The 17,615-nt window shown below is 46.9% G+C and overlaps 1 long non-coding RNA gene across 2 annotated transcripts; it reads right to left on the reverse strand.

Annotated features, from left to right (window-relative positions):
• Positions 1-385: 385 nt before the first annotated feature.
• LOC121032997 (uncharacterized) lies at positions 386-16,614 on the reverse strand. 2 transcript variants are annotated; one of them, XR_005791649.1, is made up of 4 exons: positions 15,781-16,614; positions 10,422-10,645; positions 2,021-2,252; positions 386-1,081 (listed from the first exon to the last, which is right to left on the reverse strand). It is a non-coding gene; the product is annotated as an uncharacterized LOC121032997 (long non-coding RNA). The 2 variants fall into 2 exon arrangements; XR_005791648.1 differs by lacking the exon at positions 15,781-16,614 and having other exon boundaries at positions 10,422-11,776.
• Between the last annotated feature and the right edge of the window lie 1,001 nt (positions 16,615-17,615).

Consider the following 17,615-nt stretch of genomic DNA (forward strand, 5'->3'; position numbering starts at 1 on the left):
ACATGCTTTTGAGCAGTATGTGACATGCATTTATCTGCAAGAAAGCTAGGCAGATCCAGGCCTGGATACAACCTAAAGTACGAAGTGTAATAAGTCCTGGTGTCCACATGTGCATCAGAGTTCCCTAGTATCTCCAAAGCATCCACCCCCTGCCTTGTCTGCTAACTTCCACTTAGGAGTTAACCAAGAACAAAGGAGTTTGTGAGTATTCCTCTGTGTTAAGACAGGATTCTTAGAAAAAAAAATGTCCTTCAGACCCAAAGGACTGTATTAATAGCAGATTAGGTTCTACCCTAAGCTCCCTCAGGTCACACCGAGTAGAAATTTCTTGTAAGGCAGGACTGGAGCTGGGGTGCCTGGCTGGCTCAGTTAGAAGAGCGTGCGACTCTTGATCTTGGGATTGTGAATTTAAGCTCCATGTTGGGTGTACTGATCATTTAAATGAATAAATAAATAAAAACTATTTAAAAATTTGCTTAAAAAGATAAGACTGGAGCTGGAACTGTAAAAGTCATGTGCCCTGACTTCTGAGCCAACATTCTTGCATTTATGCACACACACACACACACACACACACACAGAATTTTCTCACACAACCTCTGCTTTTACACATGAGTAGAGCCATCTTGATTAGGCCAATCATTATAATTACATCCGGATACCCTGTTGTGGTCTGCAGGGTAAAAGTCTTGTCCCTGGAAGTGCACGTGGTCTCCCTTGAGAGGGACAAGCATCCCTAGAGTCAATTATCCAAAGAGGTGGCAGGTTCCCGAAAGGCAGGCCTCAGGCAGTGAAGAGAATCTTGTTTCTCTCAGAGCCGCATTTCATAGGCACCGTTCTTCAAGGAGTCAAGACGCCCGGGGTGCGCTCCTGGGTAACAGGTGCGGAAGTGATGCCCACCCCATGAAGATGAGCTGGAAGCGGGGATAAGGGGAATCCTTTCGCTGCTGAGGAGCAAATCACAGTGCAGCATCCTCAGCATCCTCCCTGGGCTGGTTTCTTCTTGGCTTTCTTCCCAAGGCCTCAGTAAAGTACTGGAGAACGCCAGCACTGCCCACACTTGACTTGTTAATGTGCATTTCTGTGTGAGAATTAATAGTAGGTCCTCCAATAAGAGCTAATTTTTATGTTTTTAAACTCATAAAAGAAGAACAGGAGTATAAAGAATGTTTAAGCAGAATTACATGTCTTCTTGTGATTCATGCCTACAAGTTCTCACCAAACACCTCTTCCCCAATGGAGAGGCTTTTCCCTCTCTTACCAACCAGATCAGGTAGTTAGGTCTTTCTGTGTAACCAACCATTCCAAAACTTAGTGATGGGAAACAACAACCATTTAGTATTAACTCATGATTATGTGGGTGGGCAATCTTGACTGGGCTGGGCTCAGCAGGCCAGTTCTCCTGCCAGCCTCCCCCGTGCTCACTCCTATGGCTGCAGAGAGCTCACAACTGGGATGGGGGCCACTTGGCGTAGGATGGCTCCATTCATGTGACTGGCAGTTGGTGGTGGCTATCATCTGGGGTGGCAGGTGTCACTGGGCCACATGTCTCTAGAAGGCTTGCCCCAGTTCATTGACCTTGTGTTGGTTAAGGGCTTCCAAGAGCAGCAGGAGAAGACAACTTCAATGTACATGTGCCTTTAAGATCTCTGTTTGTGTCACATTTGGTAATATTCCATTGACTAAAACAAAAGCACATGGCCAAGTCCAGAGTCAGTTTAATAGGGCCCTACCCAAGGGTGTAAAGGGAATTATCGTGACCATGTTGTCAATCAGCCTTAAACAGCCTGGATCTTAATCCATAAGACAGGAAAGAATTTTCCTTAGACACATAACATACCCACACACATTCACACACTCACAGCCACACATGCATCTTGCATATTCTCACAGTAATATACACACACATACATATCACAGCCACACATGCCCCAGACATGTGGACACATCCCCATAAGAGAGAGTAACATGGATATACACATAAAACTACTCATGTGAATAGGTATAAAAGTCAACTTACAAGGCAAGGTTTTTGCTGTACATACTCTGCTTCATTTTAACTCCCAGCTTTTCCTTGAGAAAATCTGCCACGGCAAATTCTTGAGGAAGAATCTGCTGCTACAACCCATCCTTTGATATGAAGGGTTAAGCGATTAAAGATGACCTAGCCTGCCAGCTGCAGGCCCGACTCTGTGGTCTGATTTCTCAAGATGATACAGCTCACTTCCCAGCGGTGATTGCAAGATTTAAATCTAAGTCAGGAGAGAGAAAAATGCAATTCTTAGTACGATGTTAGTTAGAGCACAGCTAGAGACAGCATAACCAATGAACAGACAAGAGTTTTATAGAACTGTTTAACCATCTTACTAGATAGGAAACAAGGAGATGAATTTTCATAGAGTTTCAGAGCTGCAGGGCTTTAGGAGGTCCCCTGACCTGGCTCCCAGAGTATCCCAAATGGATGTGTGATGTTCTAGAAAAGATATAACTTTTTAAGTAAAGATCTCCTCATTTTCTACTGAAAGCATATGACTCTCTTCTATGTTTTCACATCTCTATGCATATATTATCAACAATTTATAATTAATAAGTGTTTACACTCATAAATTTTTAAGTGACAATATTATTGAAAAAATACGTTAAAAATAGGATTCCATATATTTTCATTTCTCCCAAGTTTCTTATGCCAGAGCGGGGTGGGGGGATTATTTTTCCCTATACAGGCAAAATTTCTAGAGAATTTATATCTGAAGAGCCAAACAGGGTTTCAAATATAGAACACTCTTGTAAGCTCTCCATATCTCCCTATAGATTCCCAGCCCAGGACTGAATCTGTATATCCAGCCCCCAACTCCACCATCTGAACTTCCTTTTTTTTTTTTTTTTTTAAAGCTTACCCCCTGCATACTGCTTCCATGATCCAGCCAAGCACAGCCCTGCCCTCTCCCCTGCTCAAGCCTACTGGCTGCTGGATCACACCCAGTGTGTGTGGGTGTGTTCGGGCTGCTATAACAAAAATACCATAAACTGGGTGCGTAAACAACAAACATTCATTTCCCACAGTTCTGGAGACTGGAAGTCCAAGATCAAAGTGCCAGCAGATTCCGAGTCCGGTGCGGCCCTACCTCCTGGCTCATAGGTAGTCATCTTCTCACTGACATGGTAGAAAGGGCAAGGGATCTCTCTTAATCACCTTCATGAGGGCTCCACCTTCAGAACCTACTCCCTTCCCAAAGGCCCCGCCTCCTAACACTATCACATTGGGAGTCAGGATTTCAATATATGAATTTGGGGGGAGGGGGGGACATAAAATTCAGTCCATGACCCCCATACTTAGAAACACAGTGGAGAAACTGCAGAAGCTTGCAATGGGGGGGTGGGGGCCGGGGGGGGGGGTAGTAAAAGCAGCTGCTTCAGGTTCAGAAAGCTGGTTATGATAAACGAAGACAATAGTTTTGAGGTACACTACCAATAACCAGTCAACGTAGGAGAGGCCCACCGATGCTGTTCCCCTCAGGCCTGCAAACCCAATCGCCTAGAGACCCAGGCAGGTGGGCAGTAAGGTGTACCTGCAGGGTGATGTCCTGTCTGCTCGGCCCTAGGAACAAGGGCCCAATGTGCCCAGACCTTCTGAAGTCTCTTTTTAAATCTTAGCAACTAATTAAAATTATAAGTCTGTCTGCAAGCAAGTACACTAATTAGTTAATTAATTAATTAATTAAGCAAGCAAGCAAAAACAGTCAATTTTTCAAAGTCCATACCCTGATCTTAACAATCCCAGTAAAACAGTGGCACCTGGGTGGCTGAGTCGGTTGTGTCAGACTTCAGCTCATGATCTCACAGTTCCGGGGTTCGAGCCCAAGCCCGGCGTCTGGCTGTGCTGACAGCTCACAGCCTGGAGCCTGCTTAGATTCTGTTGTCTCCCTCTCTCTCTGCCCTTCCCCCACTCGCACACATACACACTCTCTAAAAATAAACATATAAAAAAAAAAATCCCAGTAAAACAGGAAAGGACAGGACTGCTCCTCAAATCCCATTATCCAAAGATATCCTTGATCTGATTCAAAACGCAAGTCCTTTCTCGGGGTCCTCATCCTGCCCTCCAGGGCTGAGGACAGCCTTTCGCTCCGCAGCTGGGGTAAGCAACTCTACCCCAGCACAGTGCGACGTTTAGGAACAAACGCGTACTTCCCAAATTAAACCCAAGTTAAACCTTGCCCTGGTTTAGACTTCCAGGTCCTCTGCGGCACCTCTAAGTTCAGGTTCATTCATAGCTGATTTTAAAAGTGATGGACCAAAAGCCACCAACCTCCTGACTGCAGTATCTCAACCATCCCCACCATCCACGAGCCTCTTCGGCCTGGAGAAGCCCCTGGGACGTAACTTTCCCCAAGGCGCGCGCACGCGCAGGCACGCACTGACACACGTGCGCGCACGCATACATGCGCTCTGGGAAAGGGCGACGCTATGAGGAAAAGGTACGTTCCGCTTTAACAATATCGTAACCATAGAACTACGCCAGGATTTTTTTCAGAAGCTTTTAAAAACGAGCACAACCCACTCATCAAACGATCGATGAAAACGGGAATAGTAAAGCCGGTGATAAGTGAAGTTTAAATTTGACGAGGCAGCACTGCTCACTCAAATGGTGAGTGGGGAGCCTACCCCCACTCAGCCGCGGCCCTCCTATCCAGGAGCGCAGGTGGTGTCACATTGCCTCAAGGCACTGGCCTGCAGTCCTGTGCACCAGTGAGCAGTTGGTCATGCCCATTTGACAGAGGAGAGAACAGAGGTCCAGAGAGATCATAAAGGATTTGTGCTAGAGGCAAAAAGAAACAGACTCCTCTCCCACATCTGGAATGGCATTCCCCGCCTCCCTGCCTGTCCAAACCTCCTATCCCCCCAGCACTGTTATGGGGCTGGAAGCTGTATCCCAAGCATCCAAATGCAGGATCCAAGTCTTCTATTCTCCCATCTGCACCCGGAACCTAACACGGGACAGACTGCACAGTAGGCGCTCTGGAATAGAGGTTGTGGTCACACATACAGAAAAGTCTCTCGAGTCTGCCAAATACAATATCAGAGTCAGGGCAGCCAAGAGAGGCTGCCAGGAAGGGGACGGTGGGGTTCTGGAGGTCAGAATGCAGCAAATGCCTCCCCAGCACTCCTTGAGCTCAAAGGCTGGGATTTCATATCTGATTCTCTGCATCAGAATGATTGTTTTAAAGGGCCAAAAACATCAACAGAACACGGAACAAAAAAGATCAGCCCACTGTTAAGCCATGCTAGCTGACTACCACTCCTGCAGCCTGTCCTATGAGGCAAGGCTGTCTCCAAGAAGGCAAAAAATACGAAGTCCCCACCATTGGGAAGCTGATGATGAGTGTGGGAAGCCAGTGTGTTCCTAGACATGAATTAACCGTGAGGTTCCCATCTGAGTTCTCAGCCCCTTAAGTGCTCTTGGGGCACCCAGTTCAGATCTCTGAAAAGATGTGAGGGCACAAAAAGTCGAGAGGACTTTCACAGGAGGTTTGAACCTGGGCCTTGGACCAAAAAATGAGCAGATTGTGATGGAATACATGGTGAGGTAAAGGGGGCCATCGCAGGCAGACGCAAGAACCACAGGCTCAAAGGAGTGCAGTTGGAAATGAGACATCGGACACACCTGACCAGGAAATGGGGTCTAAATTGGGAAAAAGAGAAATGATACTAGAGGGTCAGCAGTTCACATCCATGGCCCTTTGATACTGAGGAAGAAGCTGAACTCTTTATTCACTTGGCAGGGAAAACAATATCCATGATTCCCAGCCTTTGGCGTTTAGCAGGAGTGGAAACAAATATATGCAAGATGGGGAACCAAACAAACAAACCAAGAACTATCCCTAGACCCAGATGGTACCAAGGCCTAGTGTTGGACCCGAGGCACTTGCAAATGGTCTCAGGACAGGGCCGGTCTGTCCCACAGTCACCAGGGCAGTTCTGGAAGCCAGCAGGGTGTTCATGCCAGCACTTGCCTCCCACACACATACTCTTCAAGCACTTCTCAGATGGCCTTGCTGGAGCCACCTCCCACCATCACCCTGCAGTACTGCTGGGAGCACTTATTAGGAGCACCTGGACCCTCAGAGACTCTCAGCCTGAGGACAGGCTGCCCAGGTGCACTCGGGACAGCTGTTTAATAACCCATCTGTTAAACCTCTGCCAAGGGTAGGAGATACGGCTGTAGGTGATGCCCTGGGCTGATGAAGCCAGAAACAGTTTGACACTAAATACCCCTCTCCAGAGTATAAAAGGGATAAAAGAAAATTAAGACATTGAATATAAATCTGGCAAAATAAGTTATTCATTTTTCATTTCAGCTTCATAACAGGAAATATAATACATAGCTTGATATTAAAGACTCATTGTAGGAGAAAGTGGTGATGCTCTGGGAGTGATTGGAGAAGCACCTGGATAGCCCATTAAAAGGCTTCCCAGTTTACCTGCCCCAGTGCCTTTTTTTCCATTTTTCCACTATTAGACCCTTACTGATACACAAATGCCCCATTAGGAACTCCACAATCTTTTTTTTTTTTTAAGGATTAGTATAGTTTCTTCTATTTTTTATTGAAATATATTTGACATATAACATTGTATAAATTTAGGGTGTACAACCTGTTGATTCGATACATTTACATACCATAATATGATTGCCATTGAATGATAGCTAGCACCTCTTTCACACCACAAAATTACTTCTTTTTTGTGGTAGGAATAATTAATATCTAGTCTTTTAGCAAGCTTGTTGATTATAATACAATATTGCTGTTTATACTCACATACTGTGCATTAGATCTCCAGGACTTATCTATCTTCTAGCTGCAAATTTACACCCTTAAACATCTCTCCTATTCTCCCACTCCCTACTCCTTAACAAACACAATTTTCCTCTCTGTTTTTCACCAGTCTGGCTTCTTTAGACTCCACAAGTAAGTAATATCCTATAGTATTTGCCTCTCTGACTTATCTCACTTAGTATAATGTCTTCAGGGTCTATACACATTGTCACAAATGGCAGGATTTCCTTCTTTCTCATGACTGAATAATATTCCATTGTATATTGTATGCCACACCTTTTTTTAAATGTTTATTTATTTATTTTGAGAGAGCGTGCACTCACTTGCCCAGGGGATGGGAAGAGAGAGGGAGAAAGAATCCCAAGCAGGTTCCACACCATCAGTGCAGACCCCTATGTGAGGCTCGATCTCACAAACCATGGATCATGACCTGAGCCAAAATCAAAAGCTGGATGCTTAACCAACTGAGCCATCCAGGTGCCCCACCACACCTTTATCCATTCATCTGTTAATGGACACTTAGGTTATTTCTGTATCTTGGCTATTGTGAACAATGCTATAGTAAAAATGGGAGTGCAGATATCTCTTTGAAATCCTGTTTTTACTTCCTTTGGGTAATAGAAGTGGAACTAGAAGTGGATCTGCCAGATCACGTGGTAGTTCTATTTCTAAGTTTTTGAGGAACTTCCATATTGGTTTTCCATAATGGCTGTACCAATCTACATTCCCAACCAACAGTGTACAAAGGCTCACTTTTTTCCACATCCTCACCAATACTTGTTATCTCCTGTCCACTTGATGAGGAACTCCACAGTCTGGTTTTACCAGGCTACTTGGGGTTTCCCCAACATGGCACACTCCCCAGATCACCAATCCTCCCTGCTGGCCAGAACACCTCCCTACCTTGTCTGCCATGTGGACTTCTGCACCTTGACTCAGCTCAAACATAGCCTGAGCTATTCCCACAGCACTGCATCCACCCTTCTTTATCACCAGCTTCATTGTTCTGTGATTTTCTATGTAGAGGTCTGTGCCTCCCTTCCCCCCACACGAAGTCTCTGAGGACAGAGGTGAAGTCTTATTTTGTATTCCAGGTCTTTACTGGGTGCACCTAATAAATGAGTCCTAAAGGGAAATGCTAGCACCTTTGTCACTTTCTGGTATTTCTCCTATGCCAGTTTGTCAAAAAAAAAAAAAAAAAAAAAAAAAAAAAAGGCAGGATTTGATGCAGGGGAATATCAGGAACCAGACAGAAAGTCATGCCTTGGGGGAACATATGTGGTTCTTTATCTCATCAGTGAGGTAGGTGGCCAGATAGAGGATAAACTGGTAAGGACTTAGGAAATGTAGAACACCCACATAGAAAGACCCTCCCAACCTGACCAGTGATGCCCAAAAGAGTAATAAGAGTTACAGTGAGGTAGAATCTTCTCATATTGACTGTCTGTCTGAGGCTTTCTGTGGCCTGGTGCCCACACTAATCATCTTACACATCTGATCTCACTTAATCCATACAACAAAACTGTTCACTTAATCCATACAACAAAACTGGGAGGTAGGTTATGCTCATCCTGACCCTGCAGGTAGGGACCCTGAGACTCAGAGCAGACAAGTAACTTGCTGACAGTCATGCAGCTGGCCACTGGAAGAGTCAGGACTCAAACCCGCTTGTCTACCTACCCCAATGCTCTTACTCTCAACTGTGCTGTCAAACAAGAAATCATGCTGGATCTGCAGGTCCCATTTGGTTGGTAAACTTGTTTATATACATTCACACTATCTTCCTCAAATCCTTTTGGACCATAGGAAGGCATTAAATAACTAATTATAAATCAATTGGGGTCTTAATAAATGAACATCCACATGTACATGCCTAAAGTCAACTCTCCCCTCAAGCGAGAGCCTCTCTGTGGGATGAGAGGTGCAGGTGTCAGACTCCTGAAGGAGGTGGTGCTATGGGACAGGAGAGAGGGTAACAGGAGAGGGAGAGGAAAGGAGAGGAGGAGAGGCTGCATGGATGAGTTGCCCATGAAGGCAGAATCTGCAGATTTTTTCCTCACAAAGCCCCTTTGCCACAGCCACTATTGCTCACGACCCTGCTTACTCACACCCAATCATCTGAAATTGCCTCATAAGGATTCCCCTGCACCCAGTCTTTTCTACCCCAACACAGCCCTCTCATGAATGCAGCCTAAGCTCAATGAAGCCCAGCTCAGACCTGCTCTGATGCATCTGGGGACTCCTATTGCCTTCTGACTGAAGTGTAAAATTCTCAGCTCAACTCAAGGACTTCTGTACTCAGCCTCCAACCAGAGCCATCCCAGTTACTGGCTCAGATACCCCAGGCTTCAGCTTCAGGCCCAGAACATGACTCACTGCATCCCAAATGAGCCTTGCTCTCCTTGTTCTACTGTTTCTCACTCTTTCCCTCCTCCTGGAACACCACAGTCTTCTCTCAGGCTGCCAACACACATTTGCGGAGCACCTACTAGAAATTAGGCATAGTCCTGGCATGTAAGAATAGATTTCTCCTTCAAAACTTGGTGTAAATGCTGACTTAAGCATGAATGTTCATCATTCTGATGAAAAGTAACCCCATCCTTCTCTATGTACTCAAATATTTACAACATTTGGTCTTGAGCCACAGGCATGTACCTGCCTCCCCAGCCCTGTAATCTCCTTGGGGCAGAGAGTATAGCACTGATGGCAGGAAGCTCCGTTGTTTACCATGGTGAGCCTCAATCCAAGCTGTATTGGACTGATGGACAGTTCCAGAGTTTCTGGATCATCATTTCCCATTGGCATGGAAGTCACACAAATATTGTATGTTATTGAAACCATCATCAAAATACCAAGGAATAACTTCTCTAAAGGATCTACATATTTCAAAGATAATGGAAATCACACAGTGGCCTGGATAATTTTGATTTACCAGACATTTCTCTTATTATGTATCCACACAACTAAACAAACTATGTGAATCCATAACACTTCATGCTATCAGACAGAGATGCTATGCAAGTCATGATACAGTGGACTGAAAATATGCGTGCATTCCCTCTTGGGCTTAACTTCTAACCTCTAATGTTAAAAATAAAAGTGGATGTCAGCCTTGGGACCCATTCATTCCATCACCCAGTTGGAAACCATTTATTAAACACCCACTGTATCAAGTCCTGTAGTTGCGCTATGAAGTAAATGGACATAGTTTCTCCCTCCAAGTGTTTCTGTTCTGGTAAGGAATGCAAGCCTTACTCAGATGAAGGAACCAAACTAAGCAATGCCCAGGCAAGAGCCAGGTAATGTAAAATTTTAATATGAAGGCTAAGGAAAAATCAAAGTAAAAGAAAAATCTGAACAAATTGAGGGTAATCATGAAAGATGCATTTGAACCATATTACTTTCTCAGTAGAGACTTACAATGAACCTCAGTAAACCCTGTATTAACCATCTTAGAGTGTCAGGTCCAGATGGTTTTAGGGGACGGAGGAGCTCCAGTGTGTAAAGGAATCTAATCCTTTAGGTCTCTCATTTATTCATTAATTCCCTTATTTATTATTCAACAAATATTTGTTGAGTGCTTACCATGTGTCAGGTAATATAGTGGTGAATGAGGGGGGACACGGTTCTTATAAACTCGCAGAGTTTGGAAGGCACTACAGGAGAGTGTCTTTTTTATATTGGAACTCCATGCCTTCAAATGTAGGTTGATATTCAAGTGAGTTGAATTCCTAGGCATGGAACGAATGATGATCAGGATGGAGGGGTGGTGTTTCCAGAAGCAGGATGCACATCAGGAAGAAACCTTGCTGAGAATAAATACCAGTCACAATTTATAGCATTTCAAGGTTTAAAGGTTTAAGATGGAGGTTTGGGGGGGGGCAGCCATGGAGAAGAAGAAAAAAAAGGAGCTTCTGCCCAAGAAAGGGAGGCCACAGAGGGTACTGCACCAGGGTCAGGCCCCACCCACAAGCTGAGACTTGGCATTGCTGACATGGATGGAAGAGCCAAGAAGTGAAAAAACAATGAAATGGGGCTGCCATCAATGAGGAAGCATCGTGCAATGCCAGCACTTGATTTGGAAAGTATTCATAAGCTTTCTTGGCTAGGATATTTAAGACAAAAATAGAAATATTCTCATCAATGATTTATAAGATTGCTTTAGAAAGATGGGGCAGAACCCAGTATCACAAAGAGTAGCAAAGCAGCCTCCTAACTTGTCACTGGGCTGGAGAGCATGGGCCAGGGGAGAGAGCTGTGAAGGTTGCTCCTTGCTCCTATCACAGAAATTAGAGCCGGAAAAAGCTGTCAATTTAGCTGGTCTGAAACTCAGAAATCCAACCACTTTTTGGACACTTTCAGCTGCAATTTTATTCTTCTCTGGGGTAGAAGCCTCCAGATGTGATATCTGAAAATTGCATATGCATTGTAGAGAATAACAATAATATTAACAAGTCAGCAGCCAATCAGGTAGGAATGTTATTCTAAACAGAGAGCATTCTCTTCTAGATTCCACCCTTGGAAGAGGAAGAGATGGGGGCCAGGGAATGAAATAGGAACATGTTTAGAGAGAGCAGAGAGTGAGAGAAAACCTTCCCATGATAAGGTAAGGTCATTTCACAGTTATGTGCTGAGCTTATTATAAGCCCATTCCTGGATTTTGTTCATTTTCAATTATGCACGAATTGACTCCATCTCTTGGACTCTCCATCAGAAACATGGGATGGGAGAGGAAAAGTCACTCATTTTAGACCTGAGCCTCATGGCTACACTGTCGCCAGCCCCCCTGGTCCCTGATACCACCTTCCTACATGAAGCTTCCCAGCTAATCTTCCTAAAACACAAAACCTCATTAATCACCATCACAGTGGGGACAACCTTCTGCCCCTATTGCCCACTTACAGGACCAAGATCCTACTCAGATGGACATATCTGAAGCCCTCCAGTCACCCAGTCAGACTATTGTACGCACAGGGTGCCAGGCTTTGGGGTGAAGAACTGGACAAGAAAGGACAGTCATACCCTCAAGGAGTATGTAGTCTACTGGGACTGGGGGAGTGAGGAGGAATCAACCAGTAATTAATCGGTGACAACAGTGCAGATGGCTGCAAAATATAGAGTATGGTGGGAGTGCATGATGGGTTACCTATTGTGGACTCTGGGGTCAGGCAATAAGGCCTCCTTAAAGCAGTGGTGTTTGAGGAAAGATGGGAAAACTGAGCCTCAGTTAGCTAGAAAAAGAAAGGGGCCGATTCTTCCAGGACAAGGACCATTGTGACACTGAGAGAGACCTTGGGCATCTGGAGAACATGATAGGAGCATGACGAGTGAGGATGAGACTGGTACCAGCTGGGGCTGGAGACCCGGGACAGGAGGAAGGGAGAAGTGAGAGAAGACAGGCCTAGAAGGGAGGGGCCAGGGTGAGTTATGAGGCTCCTGGAATACCAAGCCAACGAGATTGGGCTTTATCCTGGAGGCAGTGGGGAGCCATCGAAGACTGTTAAGGGAACTGGTGTGACCATGTCTATGTTATAGAAAGCTCATTCTGGGTGCAGAGTGAAGTACATGCGGGTCAGAGCAGGCAAGGCCAATGCACAGAGATCAGTTGGAAGACTGTGGCAGTGGTGTAAGTAGGACAAAATGAGGATCTGGTAGGAAGGAGGCAAAAGATGCAGAAGAGCTGCCAGGACTTGGTGACCAAAGGCTTCTGCAGGATGAGAGAGAGGATATGGTCAGGAACGCGTCACATCCTGGCTGAGATGACTAAGTGATGGAGCACTGACCAAAATAGGGACTTCGGGTGGGAGAGATCTTTTTCCTCATGAGAAGGGAAAATCCCTGAGTATGAGAGTCTCCTGACAGAAACCTCTAGCAGTTGTAAATAAGAGGCTGAGGCTCCGTAAGACAAAAGGGACTGGACATGTTCATGGGAACATCAGTGCATGACAGGGGATTGCCATCCTAAATGTGGTGTCCCTAGGAGACTGCACAGCATACAAAGAAGGCGAATTAAAGGACACAACCAGGGTAACCCCAACATTTAAGGACTGGGCTGTCGAGGAGACCAGCTGGAAGTAGAAGGTAATCAAAGAGACACAAGGTGTTTCTTGAAAGAGAAAGAAGATACTGTAAACAAGTGGTTAATAGCATAAGATGAAGACTAAAGAGATAGCTACCTTGGTTCTGGCCAAGGGAGCTACCAATGACTTTCCTAAGAGTAATTTTAGTAAAGTGGGAGAGGCAACAGCAGATCTAAACGCATTATGGAACAAATGGGAAACAAAGAAGCAGAGAAAGCCAGGGGAACCACCTATTTCAAGACCTCTGGCAAGAATGGAAGGAGGGGAAGCGGCATCCTGAGAGCGGAGCAAGGGCAGGCCTTTGGAAACGAACTGGCCTGTCACACTGGGGAGCTGTCAGGGATGCCTGCAGTGGGTGTAAATAGGGAGTGAGGGAGTGGCCCCTAAGCTCTGTTCCAAATTGGAGATCTGTGCCCCTCTGGAGAATGAGACATATCAAAACAGTCATTTCCATGGAGCCTGCTTAGGATTGGGAGCCGGACAGTGGCATTAGGATGTGAGGAATAGAAAGGAGCTCGTTCCTGTGCCTCTTGGAGACTAAGAGTGTGACTGTTCTCCCAAATGGGGTATCTGAACTGGAGGCCACACGGCTCAGGCTATAGTAAAGGACTCAAGAGGGAAGAAAGGCCAGGAAGTAACCAGTTCCATCCCCATGATAATGTCAGCCCCCCTCATCTCCATCCCGGAAGGGAGCCAGGGAAAGAGGACCAGGCTGAAAACAGATTGCATAACAGCGGTGCCAACCCACCCTCCTTCCTCTCCTCTGGGCCTTCCCTGAGGACTGAGACATTGCTCCCCTAGGATCCTGGCTGATAGGGAAGCAGGTAACACTCTGAGCCTCCACCTCCCCAAGTACGCGGTGGGCCCTGGGCTGGCCAGCTGCTGAGGCAGCCTTTCTCGGAGCCAGCCTCTCCACTTCCTGTGCCAGCCTCAGCTTCCAGCCCAGGAGCACTGGAGCAGGGAGGGGAGGAGGAAAGACAGACTGTTGGTCAAAGGTGGGGGGAGGAGTCAAAGAACAAGGAGGAAATAGCCATCTCTTACTGCAGAAGGAGTGTGTGTGTGCCTGTGAGAGACAGATAGAAACCTGGTTTCTATATCTGACCCTGGAGCGAGTCACTTTGCCTCCTCAGAAATTAATTGTGTAAAATGAGAAAAGTGGATTAGGAGATGCTTAAGGTTCCTTTCAGGTTGAAAATCCTGTGTTTCACAAATTTTGCATCTGTATATATATAGCACCCCCAGAGGCCAAAAGCATTATCAGCACAAAGCGAATATAACAAACCCCAATGAGGAAGACACGCTCACACGTGTGTCCCTGACAAACACGTGCACGCACACTCTGACACACACTTGTGTGCACACACAGGAGGGTGGGCGCTATGCTGTGCCTATAAGTGAGGAGAGTGGCTACAGCACGTTGGGACATTACACACAAAGGTTGCCGGACCGGCTTGCAGCCACACCTCTTCTACATACTAGTGAATACTAAATCTCAACTAACCTAAGCATTGGACAAATGAATCATTTTAGATTGTCAAGCTTTCTCAGTAGCTAAAGATTTACTCTTCAAATGACCAAAAGTAGTTTTAAAAGCAACCCCAGAGGGAAATATTTGGGGTATTTTTTTTAATGTGTATTTATTTTAGAGAGAGAGAGACAGAGAGAGAGACAGAGAGACAGAGTGCGAGCAGGGGAGGGGCAGAAAGAGAGGGAGACACAGAATCCAAAACAGGCCCCAGGCTCCAAGCTGTCAACACAGAGCCCAATGCGGTGCTCCAGACCATGAACTGTGAAATCATGACCAGAGCCCAAGTCGAACGCTTAACTGACAAAGCCACCTAGGCACCCCAGGTTTTTTTGTATTATAAATGTTCTAAGCCAATTCTGCCGAACCTGACCTCACTGTAGGTTCTTGATGGCGCTGGTTGTCTTGCTGCCCTTTCAATACACAGCGGTGTGCTGTGCCTGGGCTGGGCTCACAAAGTGGCTGACGAGGCTGTAGGATCATCCTCCAGTGTCCCTCGACCTTGTGTGTGATGAAGGTGGGGGGTGGGGATAGACAGACCACGGAAGCCTTCCCAGTTCAGAGAGAAGAGCTAGAAATAAAGACAAGGAAGGGTAGGCGGGCAGGTATCTGCCCAGAGTTGGACTTGAAGCAGGGAAAGGGGAGGTGGGCGAAAAAGGCACATTTTCAAAGGAAGCTGAAAGCTGGGGACTGGGCCCATCTCCTGCTTGGGTGGATCTGGGCAACCTGGGGCTACCACCCAGAGGGATAAAAGGAGAGTGGGCTTAGGCAGAAAAATGAGTTAATGTGAATTTCATCAATTCTTTCCCTAACGTGTGGGAGAACTCCAGAAGCTTTCTGGTTGCCATCTAGGGCAAGAAATGGAGTAAGAGGAGTGCCTGGATGGCTCAATCAGTTAAGCATCAGACTTCAGCTTGGGTCGTGATCTCATGGCTTGTGAGTTCGAGCTCTGCGTCAGGGTCTGAGCATCGGGCTCGGTGCTGACAGCTCAGAGCCTGGAGCCTGCTTCAGATTCTGTGTCTCCCTCTCTCTCTGCCCCTCCCCAACTCATGTTCTGTCTCTCTCTCTCTCAAAAATAAATAAACATTAAAAAAAAAATTAAGAGACCCAGGAAGAGAATGAGGCAGGTGGGTGTAGGAGGAGCTGAGACTCAGGCTCCCAGTGATCCTGATGATGGCTGGAGCCTCATGCGCAAAGGAGCCTGCCAACTCCCACTCTGGGGTGCCCAGGATGGAGACCATGGCTACCAGACCCTAGGGAGCCCATTGAGGTCCCCAATGACCGCACAAGGACAACCCAAGGCCCCCTTCCCACCACAGGGTATGTAAGCTCCCCTCACCTCAGCTGCCATTTTGGTTGGAGAGGAGATGGGGAGAAGATCCTCCAAAGATGGATGGTTTGCCCACATAAGACAGGATTACCCTGAAAAGAGAGTGAGTAGCCCTTTACAAGCACTTTTGAAGGCTTTCTGTCCCCTTGACACAGAAGAGATGGGGCCCTGGGGCAGGAGAATAAAATGGCAGTTAGAGAAAATAAAGACCATGGCACATTTGCCCCATCAATGTAGTCTCCAAATGCTACTGCAGGTGGCAGGTGGTATGGCTGGTTCTGGCCCCTGTGCTCACCTGTGCTGCCCCTGCCTGAGGATCCCTTCCTAGCCCTTCAGGAGAGATCTCACCCCTGGGCTGATGGCCAGATGACAGGGGCATTTGCAGCCTGAGAGTCGGGGCAGGGCTGGGAGATGACAGGGTCCGCACCAGGGTCGCTGGCCAGAAGCCAAGGCAGAAGGCCCACTGCCTCCCTCTGAACCGATGACTCTACGGTGGCATCCAAGAGGGAAGCCTGGCTCGTTCCTGAGGCACCAGACAATCCTCATGGCAGTTCACCTTCAGGCCAGCCTCAGACTTAGCCTGTAAGATTTGAGGGACCAGAGAGGGCCTTGGGCTCCCCAAAACCTATATCCCAACAGTCTTCTTGCTGAGAATCTGTTTCCAAGACAAAGAACTGAAAAATGCAAGCAGGTGTGAGGAACATTCAGGCAAAGGGTGAGTGAGCTTGAAAGGGGAAAGGAAGTGTCCCTGGGGCAAAGCTGGAGAGGAACATTCAGCCTGGGGCCTAGGTAGGTAGGTGGACTAGGCCACAGGCCTCCTGGTCCTCCGCCACTGACAGCCCAGAGCTCAGTGCAACCGCTGGTACGACAGCAGCCAGGAAGACCCTCTGCACACAGTAACCTTCAAAGCCTTTCAGCTCTCAGGCCCTAGGTCCCTCTAGCCTACAGTCGGGTGAGTCCTGACTCTACTCACCTTAGGCCCCAACGGGCCACACAGCCCATTGTCACCACCGCACTCTAGATCCTGCACACACACACGCACACACATATGTGCTCACTGACAGACACACAGAGACACATGCCAAGATAGCCAGCACTCAGGATAAAGGCGCTCACTTAGGGTCTGGACACTTTCTTTTGTCCCTCCGGTCACTTAACTAATAGATTCTGAATGGTGTGATAATACCAACACCCTCAGACTCTGCCCTCTCCCAACGGTGGCACAGGACCTACATGTCCTTTCACGGCCTGGGATCAACTTATGTCATCAGCATCAGCATCAGCATCACCACTATCATGGCCAGGTAGAGCCATAGACATAATGCAAATGTCTACCATACAGGTAGGGGAGGAACTTGTCAGGAGCAGAAGGATCAGGCTCTGGGAGAGAGGCTTAAGAGAATATGAGGCAAAGTTCGGGGATGGGGAGACTCGAACACTGACCAGAGCTCAGCTGTATCCAGTCTGTGCACAGAGATGCTTTGTGAATCAACACGGCAGAGGAGGGGCAAGCAGGGGGACTCATGATCTGCCTTCACGGGATCCAGGGCACCTGGTTCCAACTCGAGGGTCACAAGCATTCAGAGTAGTGGAGACCAGTGCTACTGCAGTGATGGAGCTGGCTTTCCAAAGGAGGGAACACTGAGCAGCACCACTAAGGCAGGGTAGGACTTGTGATGAAGACAGCTGACAGCACAGCATCAGGATTAAACAAGCGAACAGTGGAGTCAACCAACCTGATTTTGAATTTTTGCTCTGTCACTTCCTGGCTGTGTGGTCCTAGGAAAGACACCCAACCTCTCTGGTCTTCAGTAGCCTGGTATGTAAAATGCCAATGCCTCCCT

Source organism: Herpailurus yagouaroundi, unplaced genomic scaffold, assembly GCF_014898765.1.
Source record: "Herpailurus yagouaroundi ecotype Mexico unplaced genomic scaffold, PumYag 142, whole genome shotgun sequence".
NCBI lineage: Eukaryota > Metazoa > Chordata > Mammalia > Carnivora > Felidae > Herpailurus > Herpailurus yagouaroundi.